The 25,630-nt window shown below is 34.0% G+C and overlaps 1 long non-coding RNA gene across 1 annotated transcript; it reads right to left on the bottom strand.

The window, feature by feature from the left end:
* Window positions 1-213: 213 nt before the first annotated feature.
* On the bottom strand, window positions 214-25,112 carry LOC120206901. The gene is made up of 2 exons (XR_005524151.1): window positions 24,987-25,112; window positions 214-660 (listed from the first exon to the last, which is right to left on the bottom strand). It is a non-coding gene; the product is annotated as an uncharacterized LOC120206901 (long non-coding RNA).
* Window positions 25,113-25,630: the final 518 nt, after the last annotated feature.

Here is a 25,630-nt window from a genome sequence, read left to right as displayed (position 1 = left end):
GCAATATTGCGGCCGTCGCGGATAACTCGGACAGTGGCGAAACTGTTATATCGTGGCCGAAATCGCGGTCGCAAACCGTTTTTTGAAACCCTGCCTATTGCATGAATTAACTGTCACTGTCAAATCCCATTGTAATGAAGGGTCAAAGTATTATTTCTCAACAGGGAGTTGGTATCAAAAAAATAGCAGAGATTTATAATTAATTATAAAATGATGAAATATTCTGTACATATAGAACTAAAGAGAAAAGTATTGTCTTGAGATCAGTTTAATTTCCCCTCTGAACAAATGCATCCACCATCCTACATTTCTCACATGTAAGAAATATAATAGCTTGTATCACTCAGCACCCACTTCGTATACTCGCCAAAAATATAGCCAATCGCAAACCTATTTAACACCCGACATGTGAAAATGCAGCAGATGAGCTTCTACACAAGCAAAAGTAAAAGGCCCCTGCCTATGAATCATGATTCAACATATAGTTACAGACTTTGAAGCGTGTCCACTCGATCGATGACATTCAATGCCTTGAACCGGTTGATATCAAAGTCGATAAAAGGAACCGATGACAATCTCCAAACAGGTAAGGAGTCTGTCTTTACTTCATTTGTTGGAGAGTGGCTACTGCTTTTACTCAATCTATGGTGCCTGATTAACCTAGTGTCGTAACCGGTTTTTGTCCGGGCACGAATTTTTACTTGGCGGGAAAAATAATGTGGATAAATTGAATAAATGATTTTTATTTAAAGAAATGTTTTGGGAGTCGTCATCAGCCTTTCTGATTAGGTAGTTCGAATATCTAAAAATCATCTTTTAAAAGAGTTTTTAAGAAAATATCAGTTAAAAGATAATCTGGTCTGCGTTTAACCAAAAATTTGTTCTTTTTAATAATAAAAAGGGATTTGTGGTCGATTACCTTTGGAGAATGATTAGCACTCCCACAACGCCCAAAATTGGTCCCTATCGATTATAAATTGTCTCTAATAGTAGAATTTAAGAATTCGAATATGAATTTAATTCATAATCCCGTGATTTCAAATTTATTAGTATAATTCTAAGAAAATATATTAATTTTTATAAATATATATATTTTTATAAGATATTTATTTACTTAGAAATATTAGAAAAAGACTTTTAGTTACTTTAAGACAACCCCTTTCTTAATATTAAAAAATAAATAAATATTAATAAAACATTTCTCTAAAAATAATTAAAAAATATAATTTATAAAAGTAGGATATTTATTTATTTAAAAATAGCAGAAAATGACATCTAGTTATTTTAAGATTATCTTTTCTTAATATTAAAAAATAAATAAATATTAAAAATATGATTAAAATAATTTATATAAGATTAAAGCAAATATATATATTTTTTATAAACATGATATTTATTATTTTTAAAATACCAGAATATGACATTTAGTTATATTAAGACTGCCCTTTCTTAATATTTAAAAATAAATAAATATTATTATTTAAATATATATATATATATATATATATGACTAATATGAAAATAATAATAAAATAATAATTAAAGTAATAATTTAAACATATCGAAAGCAAAAAGGTAATAAAAAATAAATTGCAATTACATAGTCAAAGGAATTAAAAGCTATATGATTAAATTGCAAAATATAAAAATTGATAAACAAAAATGAAAATTATGAAAATCAGTGGTTAAAAGTGTAAAATATCAAAATTAAAGGATCTAATTCGAAATGTCATAAATCTAAGTGCTAAAAGTGTATTTTGTCCTTAATTAATTAATTAATGATCAAAATAAAAATTATTAAAGCTTAAGGGACTAAATATGATATTTTACACTAAATATATATACATATATAAGCATTGATTAAATTATAAAAGAAAAATTAGAAAACCGAATTAAAAGGCTCGAAAGTTGATTTAAGTGACTAACTTGTAAAGAAACAAATATGTGATGGCTGCGGAAAGGGTTTCCCATATGGGAAATTACATAAGTACCCCCTCCCCAAAACGACGTCGTTTGGGGAGGGGTATAAATACCCTAAAACCGACTTCCCCCTAAGCCATCTTCCTCATTTCTCTGGTTTTTACTTCTCTCTCTAATAGAGAGAGAATTTTTCTCTCATTTCTCTCTTAAAACCTCCGCCCGGAGGGATATCAGAAACCAGCTGGTCGCTATGCTCCAGCGCCGGTCACCACCGCCGAATCCAGCATCCATTTCCCCTAAAAATCCCTAGAATTTCCTAGATCTAAGAAAATACCTTCGGTATTTTCGATTCTCTGGCGACGTTTCGAAGGCCTCCGACGACAGGGTAAGTTCCTCTCTTCTCTTTTTATTTTTCTTCTGGTTGTTGTGTTTGTTGGTTGTGCTTGCTGCTCGTTCTTTGTGGTTCTACCATTGGTCCTTTTTCTTACTCTTGGTCGCTGTCGTGGTTGTTGTTCCTCGTTCTTGCTCTATGTCTTCTCTTTGTAGGTGTTGATGGATTTTATAAGCCTCGATGAGGCTCTCGTCGGACCAGGTACAAGGGTCGAGTTTGGTGAGTCACCAAACTATAGTGATGACTCACCCCATAGCTGCGACGTGGACGGCTTTATGGCGCTTCTAGAGTCTTCGGCGAGGTGGTGTCGTCGTGGCATTGTCGGAGTGGAGCACCTGGCAGTGGAGGCGTCGGCAGTGAAGAGGCGGCTGGAAGATTCCTTTGGTCCAAGGTGACGACGGCCCTGGGTGATGAAACCCTAGTAGAAACCCTGAATGAGTTTAGGGTTTCTACTAGGCCAGCTGTAAATCGGCCTTGGGGTTTGGTTGTAACTGGGTCGGGTTATTGGGCTCCGGGATTTGTATTTTTATTTAATAATAATAATAATAATAATAATAATAATAATAATGTATAATAATAATAATAATAATAAAAGTAAAATGAAAAAATTAGTGTCTACAGCTGCCCCTCTTTGCTCATTCTTGTGTTAACAAGAATAGAGAAAAGACGAAAAGAAAATAATTTTTTCATTTGACGTCTATTGATTAGGAGGGAAATGTTGAAAACATTCTGCCCAGTGGTCTTAAGAATGGCCCGGAGGTCATATCATCTTGCTCGGAAGACTTACAGATGACCCGAAGTCTTTGAAAACATCATGCACTGAATGTCTTACAGATGACCCAAAGGTTTTTGAAAACATCATGCACTGAAGGTCCAATAGATGACCCGAAGGTTTTGAAAACATCATGCACTGAAGGTCTTACAGATGACCCGAAGGTTTTTGAAAACATCATGCACTGAAGGTCTTACAGATGACCCGAAGGTTTTTGAAAACATCATGCACTGAAGGTCTTACAGATGACCCGAAGGTTTTTGAAAACATCATGCACTGAAGGTCTTACAGATGACCCGAAGATTTTGAAAATATCATGCACTGAAGGTCTTACAGATGACCCGAAGGTTTTGAAAACATCATGCACTGAAGGTCTTACAGATGACCCGAAGGTTTTGAAAACATCATGCACTGAAGGTCTTACAGATGACCCGAAGGTTTTGAAAACATCATGCACTGAAGGTCTTACAGATGACCCGAAGGTTTTGAAAACATCATGCACTGAAGATCTTACAGATGACCCGAAGGTTTTTGAAAACATCATGCACTGAAGGTCTTACAGATGACCCGAAGGTTTTGAAAACATCATGCACTGAAGGTCTTACAGATGACCCAAAGGTTTTGAAAACATCATGCACTGAAGGTCGTACAGATGACCCGAAGGTTTTGAAAACATCATGCACTGAAGGTCTTACAGATGACCCGATGGTTTTGAAAACATCATGCATTGAAGGTCTTACAGATGGCCCGATGGTTTTGAAAACATCATGCACTGAAGGTCTTATAGATGACCCGAAGGTTTTGAAAACATCATGCACTGAAGGTCTTACAGATGACCCGATGGTTTTGAAAATATCATGCACTGAAGGTCTTATAAATAACCCGAAGGTTTTGAAAACATCATGCACTGAAGCTCTTACAGATGACCCGAAGGTTTTGAAAACATCAAAAAGGTCCCGAAGGCTTTTTGAAAACATCCTGCACTGTAGGTCTTACATATGTGGGAAATAGTTTTCTAAGTAATAAACTTTGAAAATCGTTTTCTTACTATTCAACAATTTCATTTTCAGAAAAGATTAAATGAGAAACTTTGGAAATCGTTTTCTCATTTTTTTTTCCGAAATAACTTGTTGATTGGGTAACATGCCCCATTTCAAAATAATGCTTCATTTATGGATTGCGTCCATCTATTCTTCAGATGTTTGCATGATTTTTTTCATTTGAGGTTTTGAATTCTACATTCTTCTTGTAAGGTATTTTTCATCATGAATCTTCTTTTTCATACAAAAATATGAAAAAAAAACCTTATGCTTGAATGCAATCAAATGTTTCAATGTAATGCATTGTCTATTGTGCAAATGATGTTCTTATGAATGCATAAATGTTGATGCAATCTTTATGTGACTTTAAAGTGGCGAACTCGGTCTTCCTTCACTTAATCATTCCTTTACATGGTTTTCTGCATATATCAATGTATCAACTTATGTTATATTTCTGAAGAACAATTTGATCATTCTTGATGCCCCATTTTGTCTCTGATAACACTGGCTTTCTTCGTCTGGACTTTTGTAGAAATCCAATAAAGCTTTCATCTTTGAAAAGAAAATCTATCATCTTTGAAGAATGTAGATATGATATGCTAAACTCAGCAGAGATTAATTAGGAGAGCAACGTTTGTTCTAATTTGACTCTTGAAACACATCACAAGGAAGATTTATCCTAATTCTTTTCATTTCTCCACATCTAATCAGATCTCGAACCAGGCAACTTGGACCATATCATGTCGAGATGTTTAGCAACAACCTGTCATTCAACCTTAGTTGGCTCCACTAGTTTCTTGTTGTTAAAATTTTCGCTTCCCTTTTGTGGAAAGAAATATTCATCATATCTAACTTCTAACCTTAGGGTTGAATAAGACATGCTTTATAAAAATGGAAACCATATGATCAAAACATTGGTTCAACACCAAAATCGTTGGTTCGTAAAACATTTGACAATACATTCATCCTTTCATGTGGCTTCTGCTCAGATGTTTGTAAAACATTTGACAACACATTCATCCTTTCCTGTGGCTTCTGCACAGATGTTCGTAAAATATTTGACAACACATTCATCCTTTCATGTGGTTTCTGCTCAGATTTCTGGTTAGGGAAGCTCTTTCATAGTGTTCAAAACTTTTGTACGATGTCACAAGACCACTTGAGAACAAAACCCAGTCAATGATTGAGTATTTGAGACCATACTTGCTGAGTAAATATTTGTTCAACAATAGGACTCTAATGCAATTGCCTGATGAATGAAGCAATTATGTATAGTCAGCTCTACTGTCATTGTTTCACCATTTTCATTCTTCATATCTTTTTGTCTCATTGGAAATATATGTTCAAGTCAATGATTTTTAACACATGATGATGTGGGCCTTCAGCATGCCCCAGTATTTGCTGATATGAACGTTCAAAATACATCAACATTCTTGATTCTGATTGAAATGGGGTTTTAGCATGCCCCAACATTTGCTTTTTTGTTGATGTGAGTTTTCAAAATGCCCCACATTTTCACACTGATGTGCCTTCAAAATGCCCCACACGGATCTGTCTGAAGTGGCCTTTAAAATGCCCCACCTAGATCATTTCTGTCTGCAATGGGCTTTCGAGATGCCCCAACATTTTGCTTCTGGTTCACTCTCAATGTATGTTTGACTTGAATATCATGATCCCCACAAAGTCCAATTTTGACAATGCACTGTTATGGGTATTTGTGGCTTTATTCGTGCCCCAAATCTGTTTAACTTGAATACTCTCATTCTGATGTCACTAAACAACAGTGTTGTCAAGTAATTTGAGGAATTCTCTTTATGTTGTCACAAACTTAAGAAGTAATCAATCATTCGGATGGAAATGTATGAGAGATGTGCCTCTTCTGAATGAGGTGACCATTTTCTAGATCTGGAATGATCTAGCTAGACAGAGTGGTATAAATTGCTTGGTAATCCATTCTAGGTCGACACAGTGGCTTATCATCTTTCGGTCTTAAGAGACATGTTTCCCAAGGGTATCAATGTTCTGTCTTTGTTCTCTGGGATTGATGGTGCAGAGATTGCCCTTTACCGGTTCAACATACCTTTGAAAGCATATGTGCAAGAACTGAATGGTGATCGGTTGGAGCAATTGATGAGTAGATTTGATGGATTGGACCTTGTTGTCGGTGGCATCCCGTGTAACAACTTTACTGGAAGAAATAAACATTATCGGGATGAACTAGAATATTTTTTTTTTGTATTTTCTTGCAATGACTGCTACAATGACTGTCTCTTCTGCTGCTCCAATATATCTCACTCTTCCTGAACCATGGAAAAGTTTAGTTGAGGGTAAAACTGGTTATCTCTACTTTTAGAATCCTGTAACCAATGTTATCCCGTATGAAAGGCCTACAAGTGTAGAATCTATTCCAATATCTTATTCTGTGCCTATAAGTTCTCAATTTCAAGTTCAACAATCTTCTGAAGGACATAATCCTGACAAGGAAAATGATCGACATGGAAGAAGCAACAATGATGTATCAAATTTTAAACCAGTATCATGGTATAACCAGAGTGTAGATGGTGGATTTGTTCATTCCCATAATACACTTAATGAGACTTATGACTCTGTGATTGGAGGATCTGCTATAGACATGGATTGGTGGCTGAGGGAAATAATTTGTCTAGTAATTCTTATCGCCATCAGTATGAGATAAATATCCCTTTTAAATAGGATAATATTTCTTTATGAGTTGCTAATAATGTCACAGAAGATCGTTACAAGTTCAATTCTCCAGACTTTCTGGCTTCTTGGACCACTTGCTTTCAAGAATGCTTCATCATTCTGGCCTAGCTCATTCTTTTTATTCAATAGAGGTAGAATAGGCATCAACTTGCTTCAATGACCTTCCTCATTTGAGACTGTTCAGTTTGAAAATGTTTTTCTCCTTTCTTTATAAAAAAATTAAAGAATTTTGTAAAGTATTGTTTCTTACAGATTCACAATAGAATCAAATCACAAGCATGAGTTTAAAGAATATCAAAAGGATCAACAATTATTTAATGTTTTGAGAATTATAACTCTTTGACAAGTATCAAAATTTATGGGTTTGTTTCAGGATGACTTTCCTATTTTCTATGGTTACATCTATTTAAGATGTCACTCATTTCTCGCTCTTTGTGAACTTTGTCACATTCCTCACTTTAAGAACTTGGTATTTTAACCGGATGCGTACAAAATGATGCAACTAGGATTGCCAAATTACTAGACTATCTAGAATACCTCTATTTCGATTCTCTGGAATCTTTCATTTAGACTCATCTAACCAAAGTAGTGCGAAAATATCGGTCTAAAAATGAAATTTCTGAGTGCTTGTGTGAAATTGACTATAACAGGTGTTTCGAAACTCCCTTAGTCCATTTTTATTTAGTAACGTTTTGTCATTTTAGCTAGTTGAATTCAACTTTATTGTATATAATAATATAATCACCTTTATCAGGCTAGTTGAAACTTATCCATAAAGCCCGGGCGATTAACCAATTACTCTAGAGGGACAATTTTATTGCATATAGTAGTATAACAGGCTAGCTAAATATTATCCATAAAGCCGGGGCTATTAACCAATTGCTTTATAGGGACAACTCAAGCTTTATTTTATATAATAGTAATATAACATGAGTATCCAAATCCAATTTCTTAAGCTTGTTAAAAAGAACCTGTTATAGTCGAGGTGTTTTGGTGGAATTCAGAAAATCTCTTTGTTAGAGTTTAATTCCCAAGCAACTTACTTAAACTAGATTTACCTATTTGTAAAAATTATGTTCATCATCGAACGTCATCAATAGAAAAGTACTCTAGTTGGTTTTGCAATGTAATACACCAACGATGCCCCATGTTGTACGCTCCTATATATAAATACCAAGCCTTTTTGTAATTCCTTTCAATAGGAGAAGGCTATCTCATATTTGTAATAGGATAGTGTTTGGGTATATTTCATTTGAGGTAAGGTCAAGGGTCCTTTTTTTCTAGTTTTTAATCCTAATATTTTGTCAAAGATTATAACTCTAATCATAAAGAGCTTTTTAATCCAGTTGATATTCAAAGAATTGCAAGATTGCAAAATTGACTAAATGCTCATAACCTTACAAGCAACACAAATTTATTTATTGCACAAAAGGTGAAGAAAGGAACAAAAACATGTTCAAACAAGATGCTGAAAATAGAAAGGTGCTACAGTGGTAGATAACAACTTCCACTTGTTTTGTTTAACTTGCTATATCATTTCTCGAATGTTGGGTGCGTACTTGACCCAGGATTTTCATCTTTATTTGCCCTCCATTTCTTGATCATTTCTTGTGTCAAGTCCTTTGGATAAACTTTCAGATAAATCTCTTCTTTCTCCTGAATAGTCTCCATCATCATTTTTTTCTTCCTCGACTGGTGATTGGGCTCGATTTTAGATCCAGAACAAATTTCTTTGGTGATGATAGTTTTTCTTGGTTTTGAATACTCAATGCAACTAAAATTGGGGTTGTAATCACCATATTCCTTAAATTGCCCCTACCTCACTTGTTTTCAGAAAATCTGATATAAGTGTCTGAGGTGTCTTATGGGTTACATCTGCCCCATTCCTTTTTAAACCCATGGGCCAGTCTCAAATTACTTCTCCTTTTACTTCTTTATCATTTATAATCAGAGAGGTATTGAAATTTGAATGTTTTATCCTTGGCTCAAGTACTTCATTTTCCTCGTTCTCTATGACATGTACTTCACTTGTTTTGATACTACCAACTCTATTTTGGGGTTTAATTCCCAATTGTTTGACCAACACAGACTGATCATTATTCACTTCTATAATTCCCTGAACCATAAGGTCTTGAACCCATCGTTTGAAGTTATCATAATTCTCAATGGAGTGCCCTCGGGCTTCAGCATGATAGTCACAAGAGAGTTTCTCATTATACCAACTCGGGTATGGAAGCAACAAAGGCTTAGCTCGACATGGAGTAATAATTTGGGCTTGGAGAAACTTGTAATATACCTTGCTGCATGAAATTGAAGGAAAACGGGGTAGATTCCCCCTTGACATCACTGTTTCTTTACAATTGTTTACTTTGCTTTCTTGAAGACCATGTGAATGATGACCAAAATGTTTGTTTTGAATGATTGATTCTTGAACATCATGAGACAGACATTAATTCAAAATTTTCTCTTTCTCGACCAGTTTTGAACTTTTGAGGAGCTTAGGTTTCCCATCTTCAAAACATAGCAACCCTTCTGCGATGAGGTTTTGGACCTTTAAATTCAAAACCCTACAATTCTCCATGGAGTGGCTAAACTCTCCAGAATGATAATTGCATGAATTCTTGACACCCTGCCAATGTGGACGCAAATAAGTATCAAGCCTTGGAGGAATTGGTGTTATGAGGTCATTTTCAAAAAGAAAGGGTAAGAGATTGGAATTGGAATGAGAGGTATCATTTTCTTTTTCCTTTTCCTAGCTTTCTTCAATGGCCTTTGAACCTCTTCTATGCTTCACTTCAACTTAATCTTTATCGCCTTTTCTAGGATCATACCCGATTTTTGGAGACTTATTGGATTTCCACATTTCTTGACAAGTTCTTGGTCATTTGTTTCCATTGCATTGGCTATACCACTAACATTCATAAACCCATTCAAATTTATTACAATAGGATTCTCTAAGGGTTTCTCTCCATGGATTACAATATTCACCATATCCATTAGTTTTGTCATTTGCTATTTTGAGTCATCTTGGAATTTTTTTGCTTGATCCATTTGTTCATTTGAATCACCCTGGAACTTTTTTACTTGATCAATCATCTCTTGTTGAGTCTTGATAAGTTTCTCTTGCAATTTCTCAATTCTACCAACCCTTGATAAAATCTCATTCATGGCTATTATCCTTCTTTAGGAAGACCAAGTTAGCTCCAATTTGATTTCGAAAATTATTCATGGAATCCTCCATGAATTATTCCCATATTTTCATGATTAAATACATGTAAAATAGTTTGAAACAAAATGTAATTATGAAAAGATGTAAATGAAAAAATGAAAATGTAAATACAAACGTAAAAATGCAAAGATGCAAAATGCAAATGCAAATGCAAATATGTAAATGCAAAAATAAGAATGAAAATTGTGCAATGCAAATTGTGCAATGCAAAAGAAAACATAAAATTACGAATGTAAAATGAAAATGCAAAGATGCAAAATGCAAATGCATGTATGAAAAATGTGTTACTCAAGAGTGATAATTTTAAAACAGATTTCATAGAACACAAAAGTTTCGGTACATCAAGCAAAACTTTTACATGTAGGGGATAACTTTCACTCCTAATTTATCTATTTCCCTTAAAAGCCAAATTAACTTCCACTCATGCTCAGGTGTGGAGTTATCAATCTGCTTTAATTCTCTCGTGAAACCAGTTAAGTCTACCAGCTTTTGAGCCATGTTACTTGCTTGAACAACAACTTCCTTCATAACATTGTCTTTTTCCTTCATCTTCCGTGTCAATTCTCGGAGTTGTAAACAATGTTGTTCATTTTTTCTTGTGAGAGAATCTTTGTGTTCAAGAAGTTCTTGTATTAGATCTCTACAATCATCTAAACATTTCATCAATGTCTTGTTTCTGGTCTTAGTGACTTCTAATTCACTATCAATCTCATACTGATGGATCTGATATGATACTTCTATGTTGGTCATAGCACTATTCAACCTTTGATTTTCGACTTGACATTTTTTCAAATTGAGGACAGTTGTATTGCGTCTTTCTTCTGTAACTCGTAAATCATGAGAAAACTTATGGGCTTGACCTTCATGTATGTTACAGTTCTTTTTCAATTTGGTGACTCCTGTTATCCATTCTTCTGGGGTTTTTCCTATGCTAGCATTTTGAAATGCTTGACTGACCTTCTGGAAATCTTCTTGTATGGTTTCCATTTTGGTGCTCAATTTATCATTTTCAATTTTTAAATTACGTATTTGAGCCTTGGACCTCAGCAAATCTTCTTCCTTCTGGACGTCCCTACTGATACTCTTACCTTTGAACACTTTTGGTATTAATCTAGCAGGACATTCAGTTCCCAAATTAGGTCGATCATTTATCATAAATTATAAGTTTCCATGATCCAAAAGACTCTGGAATCGATGTTTGAAGGAAAGATAATTCTCAATGGTATGTTCTTGAGCTCCAACATGATATAAGGATATTATCAAAATGATAACTGCCTTTAGTCTTGGATTGAACCTGAGTTTTAGACGTTGGGAGAAGACTAAACTTCGACGATTTCAGATTACATGACTTATTCTCATCTCTGGGAGCTTTTACAGTTGTCACCATTTCTTTGGTATCTCCAGACAGTTTGTGAATATGAATGATGATTGTCTGTAATTTCTCAAATTGGTTAGGATTAGAAGTCCCTTGCATATATGAAATTGCAGGATTATATTCAATGACCTCTCTCTCTTTTTGTGCAGAAATATCTTTTTCTTTGGCCAAAATAGATATTCTACCCATCATCTTGGACATCTTCTCTCTTATTTCTTGTATCTCCTTTTGCTCTTCAATGGGCATACGACCCTTGGGTGTATAGCTCTCCTCTATATTCGGAGTTCCCTCAGGATGCCATTCCATGGCTGCGTCATAGTATGCTTGATCATAAAACTTTTTGTCCATTTATGAAAACTTTCCAATTTGATGAACAATCTTTCAAATCAACACCTTTTGGTTATGCCATGATCATGCAATGTAAGCACAAAAAATCAATATAAATAAATTAGAGCAAAATACAATGTATCTACAAAATAGATAACAATAAGAAAAAAATAAAATGGTTAGTACCAACTAATGGAAAGAAAAATTTTCTATCTATCAAGGTATAAATCCTAACCTCATGCTTTCTAGTTTCATGTTTTGTTTGGAAAAATTAACCTAACTGCATGATTTATAGTTCACATGCAATTATTCAGAAAAGAAGAAAAAAATTAAAATAAATTAAAAGCTAGAGCTTATTTCTCCTTTGTGTACACCTACGGACAAAGTTTCAGCATTGTCTTAGATCAGGAGAATTTCTAAGGTTTATTATATGCAAGGTTATGGTTCTATGAGTAAAGGTACTCGAACTATCCTTGTTGGTGCCCCTTGGGCTGCCAAACCCTCAATCTTAGTCTATTACAGGCTTAAGAGGATCGAGTTCAATTCGAGGGGACACATTTCCCTATGCATGACACGGAGAATAAATTCTCACAAAGACATAGGATATATGAACCTCGAAAGTTACTTGCTTGGTCTGACACGGAGAATAAATTCTCACGAAGACGTCGCTTTCACTCCCACTTAAAAGGGAAAAGAGCTCGGGTATAGAGCTTATGTTTATGCAATGTGAGTACTCTGTGTGAAGAGAAATTTTCACACAAACATTAATATCTAAAAAGCAATTAAATATAAAAATACAAACATAAATATACAAGAGTATAAAATATATTGAAAGAAATAAAAAGGAATCATAAATTAAATAAATCTAAATTCTCAATTTCTAATTATAGAGACAATATATAATCGACTTTGGTTGACCAGGGTCCCCAGCGGAGTCGCCAAGATGTCGTAATCGGTTTTTGTCCGGGCACAAATTTTTACTTGGCGGGAAAAATAATGTGGATAAATTGAATAAATGGTTTTTATTTAAAGAAATTGTTGAGTTAATCGATCGATGGAATCGACCAAAGGGGGGGTGAATTGGCAATTAAAATTTTGGTGGAAGCTTTTGCATAAAATTGAAAGTAATTGCACATCGATTTACAGTGGTTCGACTTTCTCAACAAAGTCTACGTCCACTACCTTAGCTATCCACACTAAGGATTTCCAACAAATTCCCTAATTTGTTCTTTCTTTTGAGGCCAAAGAGATAACCTTACAACTCCCTTAAGAATTATACCCCAATTCTTGAGAACACTCTTTCTCAAAGAGAAGATTACAAATTTCGCAAACTTACAAGAAAAACCTCACAAGGTAAGATGTTTGCACAATTATAGAACAAAAAAAGAACACTCAAGAATAAATATAATTGAGCACAATAAGTGTTCTTGAAAGAAAAATGATTATTGAATGAAAAATAGGCTTGAAATGCTCAAACTTGAGGTTTGATGCTTTCTCTTTGATTCTCTCTTGATTCTAGTTGCTTGATGTTTCTTGTTTTGATCAATGGATTCTAAGCTTGTTTAAATACACCTTCAATCACTTATGAACGTTGGGGATGATTAGTGGAGTCAATAGAGCCGTTATTGTGTGAAAACAATTAATAAAACTAGTTGGGAGCGTTGGTGCATCTATGCATGACCATAGTGCATCAGTGTAAAATTCAAATATTTTGACCGTTGGAACACTTAGTGCATCGGTGCACCAAGTGTGCATCGATGCATTAAATGCATTCGATGTTTGAAAATAGCCTGAGTGCATCGGTGCATTGCTTGTGCATCGATGCATGAAATTCTTTCGATGTTTTAATAAAACCCAAGTGCATCGATGCATATAGAGTGCATCGATGCATGAAATGCATTCGATGTTCAATTTATTCAATGGTGCTTCGATGCATGGATTGATGCATCGGTGCATGCCTTTGAAAAATTGATTTAAGGCTTGATTTTGGTTCAAAATACTTTGTGAAAATTGTTTTAAAAATAGTTTAAGTACAAATCACAATTTTACACATTTAGTAAGGTTTAAAATTGATCTTGAAAGACTTGGAGTAATAATTTGATATCCGATTAATTAATTCGAATATACCTTAGAAAATCATTTATAAAATCTTAAAATTCATTTAACTTAATTTGTTATATCGAAATATCAAAATGTTTTCAACAATCTCCCCCTTTTTGATATAACAAAACACTTGAGTAATTTTAAGATTTTCTTTGAAAAACTATTTTGAAAATCGAGTTTTAAATTACTCCCCCTTACTATAACATTTCTCCCCCTTTAAAACATTTTACACTTCTCCCCCTTTTTGTTAAATCAAAAAGATTCTAAAATAACTTTACACAAGGTTTTGAAAAACTTAGCCAATTTATATTTAGAAACTTAAAGATTAAGCTGCTAAGATCAAAGATCAAAAGAGAGATTAGCCATTAGTTTCATAATCAATATTCATAAAAAATGTGAAATGGCATAATTGGTCATAATGCAACTAATATGTAAATGATGCAAGAATTAAACCAAACCAAATATTTATAATAAGTTGAAACAACCAATCATTCAACTCCAAAAATAGAAAAATGTTTAATCAATCCAAGTTTTAAGTTTAATCCCAAATACAATCAAACTAAAATAAGTCTAATCATGCATAGAAGGATCGGGAGGCGGAGGAGGAAATCGAGCTTGCATCTCAAGAGAGAGAGCATCCATGCATGCAAGCATCTCCCTTTGAAACTCCATCTGACAAGCTTCCAAAGTGTCTAAGCATTGATTTACTGCTTCGTGAGTAGCAGTCAAGTGGGATTCGATGGAAGCATATCGTAAATCAAATGTCTTCAAAAACGAACGAAAATATGGTGGCATTCGATCTTCTTGTGGAGATAGTTCCAGTGTAGGCTCGTCAACGAGTACGTGATCATCGATGTCTTGCATAAGCTGTTGAAATTTAGGATCATCGTCAGAAGCCGGAGCCGGAGGAGGAGGAGGAGGAGGAGGAGCACGAGAGGAGCTAGGAGCAGCTCGTGAGGAACTAGCTCCCGGAGTTTGCTTTCCGGGTCTAAAAACCCATTGACTGGTTACCTCGTCTTGTTTCCAATCTGCTTTCTTCAAGGATGTGAGATTGATTGGGTTTTAGAGAGGAATAGGATTGTCAAGAAAGACATCCAAACCGAGTTTGATAAAGAAATTGCTAAGAAGACAACCATAAACTAATGTTTCAACATGTTTGGATGAGATAATGTTTACGGTATCGACTAGAACACTAAAGATAATCCGTGGAAGATTTATTTTGATCTTATTCTTAATACAATACATCCACCATAAATCCCTAGCACGAAGAGTGGAGTACCTATCCGCTGATGGTCGAAACCACCATGAGATCATTAAATGAAGAAAACCATCGTGATGAGATCGAAGGGTACTAACACTAGCGTTTGGGAGATATGGATAATCCACAGTTTCTTTTTCATTATAGACACCAGCGTCATCTAACCCAAATTTTGAAGCTATAGTTGCGGAATCAATAAGAATATATTGTCCTAAAAGGTAGGATCTAATTCCTATAGTTCCACATTGAGTTTCGTTTTGAATATAGACCACATTAGCATAGAAAATGCGGACTAATTAATTAAAGACTACAGGTCTAAGACAGAATAGTTTATCAAACTTCCATGTTCTAAGAATCGGGAGGTATTCAAATTTAAAGTCTATCATGGATTATAGAGATGTAATACATTCTTCCCTAATTCTATAAGAGTGAAAAGAATCCATGTACCTATGGTACAATTCTTCTCTCCGACGTTCAGGCATATTAAAGCAAGATCCTAATAGGCTATTAGGAGGTTGAGGAATAAGATTAGAAGGTTGGTTTGAACGAGAATGACTTGATGAAGTTTTAGGGCATTTAGGGGTTGACATGTTTAAAAAAAATCGGAATAAGGAATATCACCTGCAATTTGAAACACATGTATGCACAATTAATCCCAAAACTCAAATGAGTCCTCAATAATTCAAGGTTCTCTAAACCATATCCTAATGGGCATGTTTTGAAAACTATTTAAAAATAATATTTGATAATCATAATATAGTTTTCATGAAAACAAAACAATTAAGTAAAAAATATTACTAATTTTCGAAATCATAATTTTTTTTTTTAAATTTCGAAATTCAAAGAAAAATCTTGAAAAATTGTTTGTTTTTGACGAAATTGGTAGTAAAATATAGTTTAGAACCAACAAACAATCAATGCCTAATATAATGTTCATCCTAGAACTAATCAAAACTAGTTCTAAAATCAAAAATCAATAAAATAGAGGTTTTTGAAATATTACCTTGAAAATTCGGATTGAGAGGGATGATGAGTTGTTTTGCACGATTTAATGATATAAGCAGGTTTTGAAGATGAAAAGCATGAAGAAACCAATGATTTTTTGATGATTTTGAGCAAGAGGAGGATTTAGAGTGAGAGAGGGACGAACGGTGTGAGAGTTTTTAGTTTTAGGGTTTGAGAAAATAAAGAAAATGAGGCATTTTAACCCAAAACTCGACGGATGTATCGATGCATGACCCTGTGCATTGATGCACATTCAAGGCATGCATCGGTGCATCAACATGATGAATCGATGCACATTCAAAGGGATTCATCGATGCACTGTTAAGTGTATCGATGCATGAAGCAGAGAAATGTCAAAAATCCGTTTTAAACACTTAAAATGCTAAATTAATTAGATTTAGTGGTATTGGCAACTCATATATTGAAGATTAATCATGTTCAATCAATCAAATTAATCCTTTAAATTTCATTTGAACATAAAATTAATTTTCATCAAGCAACATAAACTCCCCCTAACTAATAGCAAAGAATGCAATCAAAAATTATTATTATAAGCATTTTTCATTTATTCTTAAAAGTGCTAAAATTATTTTAAACACTAAGTGAAGATAGGCTGGTCAAACCTAATTATCTCCTAAGTATCCAAACTTGTCTAAAGGTTTTGTAAAGATATCAGCTAATTGGTGCAAAGTATCAACAAATTCTAGAACTACATCTTCCTTAGCAACATGGTCTCTAATGAAGTGATGTCTAATTTCAATATGCTTACTTCTAGAGTGTTGGATGGGATTTTTAGTGAGACAAATAGCACTAGTATTGTCACACTTGATAGGAATGGTGCCTACTTCAATTCCATAATCAAAAAGTTGTTGCTTCATCTATAAAACTTGTGCACAACAACTACCGGCTGAAATATATTCCGCTTCAGTGGTAGATAATGCGACACAATTTTGTTTCTTTGAAAACCAAGAAATTAGCATATTTCCAAGGGATTGGCAAGTACCGGAGGTGCTTTTCCTATCTAATTTGTATCCTTCATAATCCGAATCAGAAAAGGCATGCAAGCTAAAGCTAGAGTCTCTAGGATACCATAGTCCTAAACTAGGAGTGTCCTTAATGTATCTAAAGATTCTCTTAACAGCTAGTAAATGTGATTCCTTAGGGCATGATTGAAATCTAGCACATAAGCAAACACTAAAAATAATGTCCGGTCTACTTGCAGTTAGATAAAGTAAAGATCCAATCATTGACCTATATAATTTAACATCTATACATTTACCTCCTTCATCAAAGTTAAGCTTTTTTGAAGAGCTCATTGGAGTGTCACGAGGTTTGCCATTTTCCAGTCCAAACTTCTTGAGCATATCTTTGACGTACTTAGCTTGATTGATGAACATGCCATCTTTTCTTTGCTTGATTTAGAGTCCCAAGAAAAATGAGAGTTCCCCCATCATGCTCATCTCAAACTCACTTTGCATTAGCTTAGAAAATTCTTGGCAAAGAACATCATTTGTAGAACCAAATATTATATCATCAACATAAATTTGAACTACTAATAAATCTTTACCTTTATGCTTTAAAAACAATGTAGTGTCAACCTTATCTTTTGAAAAACCTATTTCAATTAAAAAGTTTGACAATCTTTGATACCAAGCTCTAGGAGCTTGTTTTAAACCATAAAGCGCTTTTGTCAATTTAAGAACATGATCCGGAAATTTTGAATCTTCAAAACCTGGAGGTTGTTCCACATACAATTCTTCTTTTATAAAACCATTTAAAAATTCACTTTTAACATCCATTTGATATAATTTAAATTCATGAAAACATGCAAATGCTAATAATATTCTAATTGCTTCCATCCTAGCTACGGGAGCATATGTTTCATCATAGTCTATACCCTCTTCTTGAGTATACCCTTGAGCAACAAGTCTAGCCTTGTTCCTCACTATATTACCACTCTCATCTAGTTTGTTCCTAAACACTCATTTAGTACCTACAGTAGATTTATTACTAGGCCTTTCAACTAATGTCCATACTTTACTTCTCTCAAATTGATTTAACTCTTCTTGCATAACCATAATTCAATGTTCATCTTTTAATGCTTCTTTGATGTTCTTAGGCTCTATGCATGAGATAAATGCCACATAATTACAAATATTTCTAAGAGAGGATCGAGTTGTTACCCCTTCGGATGGATCACCTATAATCTCACCATCCTTGACAAAGTTGTATTCCCTTGGGTAAGAGACTTCCATTTCTTCAATGGTTGGATTCTCGAGAGGATCATGAGTTTCCTCATCTTTCATTTCTTCCTTTGATGATGATTCTCCAACGTCATGTCTAACGTCATTTGCTTGTACAATACCTACATCATCATTAACACAAGAATCCTTCGTCGGAATAAGATTATCATCGAAAACAACATGTATAGACTCTTCTACAACTAAAGTTCTTTTATTAAATACTCAATAAGCTTTAGAATTTAAGGAATAACCCAGAAAAATTCCTTCATCACTTTTAGCATCAAATTTGCTAAGGTTTTCTTTACCGTTGTTTAAAACAAAACATTTAGATCCAAAAGGATGAAAATAGCTAATGTTAGGCTTTATTTTTTTGAAAATTTCATATGGAGTTTTCTTTAAAATTGGCCTAATCATTACTCAATTTATAACATAACAAGCGGTATTTGTGGCTTCCGCCCAAAAATATTTTGGCAAATTATTTTCACAAAGCATGGTTCTAGCCATTTCTTCTAAAGTTCGATTTTTCCTCTCAACAACTCCATTTTGTTGAGGGGTTCTAGGTGCTGAAAAATTATGGCTAATACCATTAGAATTACAAAACTCATTAAATCCAAGATTTTCAAACTCAGTGCCATGATTACTTCTAACACTAGTGATAGAGTAACCTTTTTCGTTTTGGATTACTTTTGAAAATGTGATGAAATTTTCTAATGCTTCATATTTAGTACTTAAGAATAGAACCCAATTATATCTAGAATAGTCATCTACCAAGACAAATGCATATTGTTTTCCACCCAAGCTAGTAGTCCTAGTTGGCCCAAAAAGATCTATATGGATCAATTGTAATACTCTACTAATTGATACGTCATTAATGGATTTAAAAGAAATTCACTTTTATTTTCCTTTAGCACAAGCATCACAGATTTTATCATTATCAAATTTAAGCTTAGGCAACCCTCTTACTAAGTCTTCTTGAATTAACTGTTGCAAAACACTCATACTAGCATGTCCTAGTCTCTTATACCATAACCAACTATCATGTTCATCCTTAGCAACTAGGCACAAATTAGTCATATCAATAGAATCTAAATGCACCATGTATATGTTTCCTATTCTATGACCAACAAGCATAATCCGATTAGATGTAATGTCAATGACTTTACAACCATTAATTTCAAACATGAAATTGAATCCCTTATCGCATAATTGACTAATACTCAATAGATTATGCTTTAATCCACTCACATATAACACATTTTTAATTTGTATGGAAGAGGTATTACCTATAGTACCAATACCTTCAATGTGACCTTTTGAATTATCACCAAAAGTTACTTCTCCTCTATTTTTGGCGTTAAGCTCTATGAACCGGCTTTTGTCTCTGGTCATGTGTCTCGAGCATCCACTATCAAGGTACCATGAATTTGGATTTGTTTCCCGTGCCTTGTAGCAATGCTCCTTTTCCTACAAACATAGATTAATTTCTAATTTTTGGTAACCAAATTCCTTTGGGTCCATATTCATTAGTTTCTAAAATCCTTGTCCCCTTTGGTATCCATTTATGAAAGACATCATTATCTTTAGTAGTAATGAATTCTTTAGGAACCCATATACTCCTAACAATTTTACCATTCAAGGTTCGTTGAGGACTTCTATGATTGTAGCTTCTAAAACTTTTCTTAACAAAGTTGGATTTTGAATTCTCATATTTTTCAAAACTTTTTGTTCCAACCTTATTAAAAGATGTTTTAAGATCATTAATCTTCTTTTGATGATCATCATGAACTTTTAAAAGTAAGTTATGCAAATCAATATTTTTCTTTTCAAAATCATTAATTTTGATTTGCAATTCTTTGATCTTACTTTCAAGCTCATTGTTGGTCTTGGATATAAGACTATTTTTCGTTTTTCAATTTTGAAATATCATTTTTGTATTTTGAAAATAAAGTCTTATAATCCAAAGCCAACCCATTATAATCCTCTAATAACTCATCATAAGATAATTCATCCAAATCGAATGAGTTAGAGATTACCTTAGAATCTTCCCCGATAGCCATCAAGCACAAGTTTGCAACTTCTTGTTCCTCTTCATCGGAACCTTCTTCATCGCTCCATGTAGCTACATGAGCCTTGTGTTTCTTTTTGGATTGTCCTTTTTTCTTCAATTGTGGGCAATCATATTTGACATGCCCCGACTTTTTGCATTCATAGCAAATGATCAGGTCTTTCTCCTTCAATTCAGTTTTGAAGCCTTCATTGCGTTTGAATTTTCTTCCTCGGTTGGGCATCATCAACTTTCTGAATCGTTTGGAAAATAATGACATTTCCTCGTCATCATCGTCGTCATTTGAATCACTCTCATCTTTTGTGGATTTGAGAGCAACTTCAATGTTTTTCTTCTTCTCCTTCTCTTTGGTGTTTCGTCAATCTTATCGAGGTCCACTTCATCTTCAAGCATCATTTCATGAGTGAGAAGGGAACCGATTAGCTCTTCAAGAGTTAAGGACGTTAGGTCCTTAGACTCGATGATTGTCGTCTTCTTTGATTGCCACGATTTTGGAAGAAAGTAGACTAACTTCCTCATAAGCTTTTCATTTGAAATGATATCTCCATATTATTTGAGACCATTGGCAATCGTTGAAAATCTATCCGTCATAACTTTGATATCTTCATTTGATTTCATCCTGAAATTTTCATAGCTATGTGTTAGAATGCTAATTTTAGATTTCTTTACCTCATCCATACCTTCATGAGTGACTTAAAGCTTGTCCCATATTTCTTTGGCGGTTGTATAAGATGAAACTCTTCCGTATTCATCTGGTCCAAGAGCACAAAATATGATATGGATGGCTTTGGAGTTGAGCTGGAACATTCTTGTCTCTCCTTCACTCCACAACCTTGGATGAGTGAGAGGCTTGATGTATCATTCTTCTACGGCATTCCATGCTCCCATGTCACTTGCTTGAATGAAGTACATCATCCTATTTTCCCAATAGGCATAGTTAGCTCCATTGAAGAAAGGAGGCTTGTTGACGGGCATCGAATCGAGACAGGAGTCGTAATTTGAAGCGAAGGCCATTGATGACTTGATAATCGATGTAACTCTTCCCGAATCGACTCAAGAGGAGATTAAACCTTCAAATGAGTGAGGCTCTGATACCAATTGTTAAGTTAATCGATCGATGGAATCGGCCAAGAGGGGAGTGAATTGGCAATTAAAATTTTGGTGGAAGCTTTTTCAGAAAATTGAAAGTAATTGCACAGCGATTTACAGTGGTTCGACTTTCTCAACAAAGTCTACGTCCACTACCTTAGCTATCCACACTAAGTATTTTCCAATAAATTCACTAATTTGTTATTTCTTTTGAGGCCAAAGAGATAACCTTACAACTCCCTCAAGAATTATACCCTAATTCTTGAGAACACTCTTTCTCAAAGAGAAGATTACAAATTTCGCAAACTTACAAGAAAAACCTCACAAGGTAAGATATTTGCACAATTCTAGAACAAAGAAAGAACACTCAAGAATAAATATAATTGAGCACAATAAGTGTTCTTGAAAGCAAAATGAATATTGAATGTAAAATAGGCTTGAAATGCTCAAACTTGAAGTTTAATGCTTTCTCTTTGATTCTCTCTTGATTCTAGTTGCTTGATGTTTCTTGTTTTGATCAATGGCTTCTAAGCTTGTTTAAATACACCTTGAATCACTTCTGAATGTTGGGGATGATTAGTGGAGTCAATAGAGCCGTTATTGTGTGAAAATAATTAATAAAACTGGTTGGGAGCGTCGGTGCATCGATGCATGACCATAGTGCATCGGTGCATCAGTGTAAAATTCAAATATTTTGACCGTTGGAACACTTAGTGCATCAGTGCACCAAGTGTGCATCGATGCATAAAATGCATTCGGTGTTTGAAAATAGCCTGAGTGCATCGGTGCATTGCTTGTGCATCGGTGCATGAAATGCATTCGATGTTTTAATAAAACCTAAGTGCATCGATGCATAGAGAGTGCATCGATGCATGAAATGCATTCGATGTTCAATTTATTCAATGGTGCATCGATGCATGGATTGATGCAACGGTGCATGCCTTTGAAAAATTGATTTAAGGCTTGATTTTGGTTCAAAATACTTTGTGAAAATTGTTTTAAAAATAGTTTAAGTACAAATCAGAATTTTACATATTTAGTAAGGATTAAAATTGATCTTAAAAGACTTGGAGTAATAATTTGATATCCGATTAATTAATTCGAATATACCTTAGACAATCATTAGTAAAATCTTAAAATTCATTTAACTTAATTTGTTATATCGAAATATCAAAATGTTTTCAACAGAAATGTTTTGGGAGTCGCCATCAGCCTTTTTGATTAGGTAGGTTGAATACCTAAAAATCATCTTTTAAAAGAGTTTTTAAGAAAACATCAGTTAAAAGATAAAATGGTATGCGTTTAACCAAAAATTTGTTCTTTTTAATAATAAAAAGGGATTTGTGATCGATTATGTTTAGGGAAGGATTAGCACCCCCACAATGTCCAAAATTGGTCCCTGTCGATTATAAATTGTCTCTAATAGTAGAATTTAAGAATTCGAATATGAATTTAATTCATAATCCTGTGATTTCAAATTTATTAGTATAATTCGAAGAAAATATATTAATTTTTATAAATATATATATATATATTTTTATAAGATATTTATTTACTTAGAAATATCATAAAATGACTTCTAGTTGCTTTAAGACATCCCCTTTCTTAATATTAAAAAATAAATAAATATTAATAAAACATTTCTCTAAAAATAATTAAAAAAGGAAAAAATTAAATTAATATATATAATTTATAAAAGTAGGATATTTATTTATTTAAAAATAACAGAAAATGACATCTAGTTATTTTAAGACTGCCCTTTCTTAATATTAAAAAATAAATAAATATTAAAAATATGATTAAAATAATTTATATAAGATTAAAGCAAATATATATTTTTTATAAACATGATATTTATTATTTTTAAAATACCAGAATATGACATCTAATTATATTAAGATTGTCCTTTCTTAATATTTAAAAATAAATAAATATTATTATTTAAACAATATAATATATATATATATATATATATATATATATATATTTATATGACTAATATGAAAATAATAATAAAATAATAATTAAAGTAATAATTTAAACATGTCGAAAGCAAAAAGGTAATAAAAAATAAATTGCAATTACATAGTCAAAGGAATTAAAAGCTATATGATTAAATTGCAAAATATAAAAATTAATAAAAAAATGAAAATTATGAAAATCAGTGGTTAAAATTGTAAAATATCAAAATTAAAGGATCTAATTCGAAATGTCTTAAATCTAAGTGCTAAAGGTGTAATTTGTCCTTAATTAATTAATTAATGATCAAAATAAAAATTATTAAAGCTTAAGGGACTAAATCTGGTATTTTACACTAAATATATATACACATATAAGCAGTGATTAAATTATAATAAAACAAAATTAGAAAACCGAATTAAAAGGCTCGAAAGTTGATTTAAGTGACTAACTTCTAAAGAAACAAATATGTAATGGTTGCGGAAAGGGTTTCCCATATGGGAAATTACACAAGTACCCTTCCCCAAAATGACGTAGTTCGGGGAGGGGTATAAATACCCTAAAACCGACTTCCCCCTAAGCCATCTTCCTCATTTCTCTAGTTTTTACTTCTCTCTCTAACATAGAGAAAATTTCTCTCATTTCTCTATTAAAACCTCCGCCCGGAGGGATATTAGAAACCAGCCGGTAGCCATGCTCTGGCGTCGGTCACCACCGCCGGTCACCGTTAACGGTGGCCGAAAATTTCCAAATTACCCTAGGATATAGATCCCGTGGTTCTAAGGCCGAATCCGTCATCCATTTCCCCTAAAAATCCTCGCAATTTCCTATATCTAAGAAAATACCTTCATTATTTTTGATTCTCCGACGACGTTTCGAAGGCCTCCGACGATAGGGTAAGTTCCTCTCTTCTCTTTTTATTTTTCTTCTGGTTACTGTGTTTGTTGGTTGTGCTTGCTGCTCGTTCCTTGTGGTTCTACCATTGGTCCCTTTTCTTGCTCTTGGTTGCTGTCGTGGTTGTTGTTTCTCGTTCTTGCTCTGTGTCTTCTCTTTGCAGGTGTTGATGGATTTTATAAGCCTCGATGAGGCTCTCTTCGGACCGGGTACAAGGGTCGAGTTCGGTGAGTCACCAAACTATAGTGATGACTTGCCCCATAGCTGCGACGTGGACAGCTTTGTGGTGCTTCTGGAGTCTTCGGCGAGATGGCGGCGTCGTGGAATTATCGGAGTAGAGCACCTGGCAGTGGAGGCATTGGGAGTGAAGAGGCGGCTAGAAGATTTCTTTGGTCCAAGGCGGTGGCGGCGCTGGGTGATGAAATCCTAGTAGAAACCCTGAATAGGTTTAAGGTTTCTACTAGGTCAGCTGTAAATGGGCCTTGGGGTTTGGTTATAACTGGGTCGGGTTATTGGGCTCCGGGATTTGTATTTTTATTTAATAATAATAATAATAGTAATAAAAGTAAAATGGAAAAATTAGTGTCTACACCTAGTTTTTCCACTGTCAAGTTCCTAGCTCTTACTTATCCCAGGTGATTTTTTCCTCTTACTCACATCCTGAAGCATCTCTTGATCTTCGACTATCAGCATAGAAGATGTGGACTGCTTTTGAGTCGACAGTTGATTTGTCTTCTGGTTCGGAGACCTAATTGGAGACTTAACAAGACATCTTATTCCACCATTGCTAGCCCTTACTTGGGTAACAAGATGGTGGAGCCGCACTACCATATAAAGGATACAAGCTTCGGTTTTCTCCTTGTAAGCATGGTGTAGTGTCTCGATTCTCAGCAAGTCAGTCTGGCCAGCAGTTTTACAACTCATCTCAGACCTGAAAATTTTGAAACAAAAGCCGAGTAACAAAAATGCATCAACATTGAGTAAACAAAAAACATCTAAACTCAGAAGTTACCCGATGTTTGCCCATTCTCCGACCCAGCCAAACCCATGATGAGCTCTAGTTGGAACAATTTGGGACAATGAAAACAAGGATGAGTAGTCAGAAATAAACTAGAAAGAACAATATCAACTAGCACGCAATGACAACATAATCCATTGTGGAAGATAGCTATTTACTTGGTTGTATTAGTGGCAATCGGAATAAACCACTGCAATGTTTTCTCCATATCATCTTTG

Source organism: Hibiscus syriacus, unplaced genomic scaffold (genome assembly GCF_006381635.1).
Source record: "Hibiscus syriacus cultivar Baekdansim isolate YM2019G1 unplaced genomic scaffold, ASM638163v2 tig00000477_pilon, whole genome shotgun sequence".
Classification (NCBI taxonomy): Eukaryota; Viridiplantae; Streptophyta; class Magnoliopsida; order Malvales; family Malvaceae; genus Hibiscus; species Hibiscus syriacus.
Note: the sequence above shows the minus strand (reverse complement) of the source record. Positions and strands in the feature narration are given on the sequence as shown.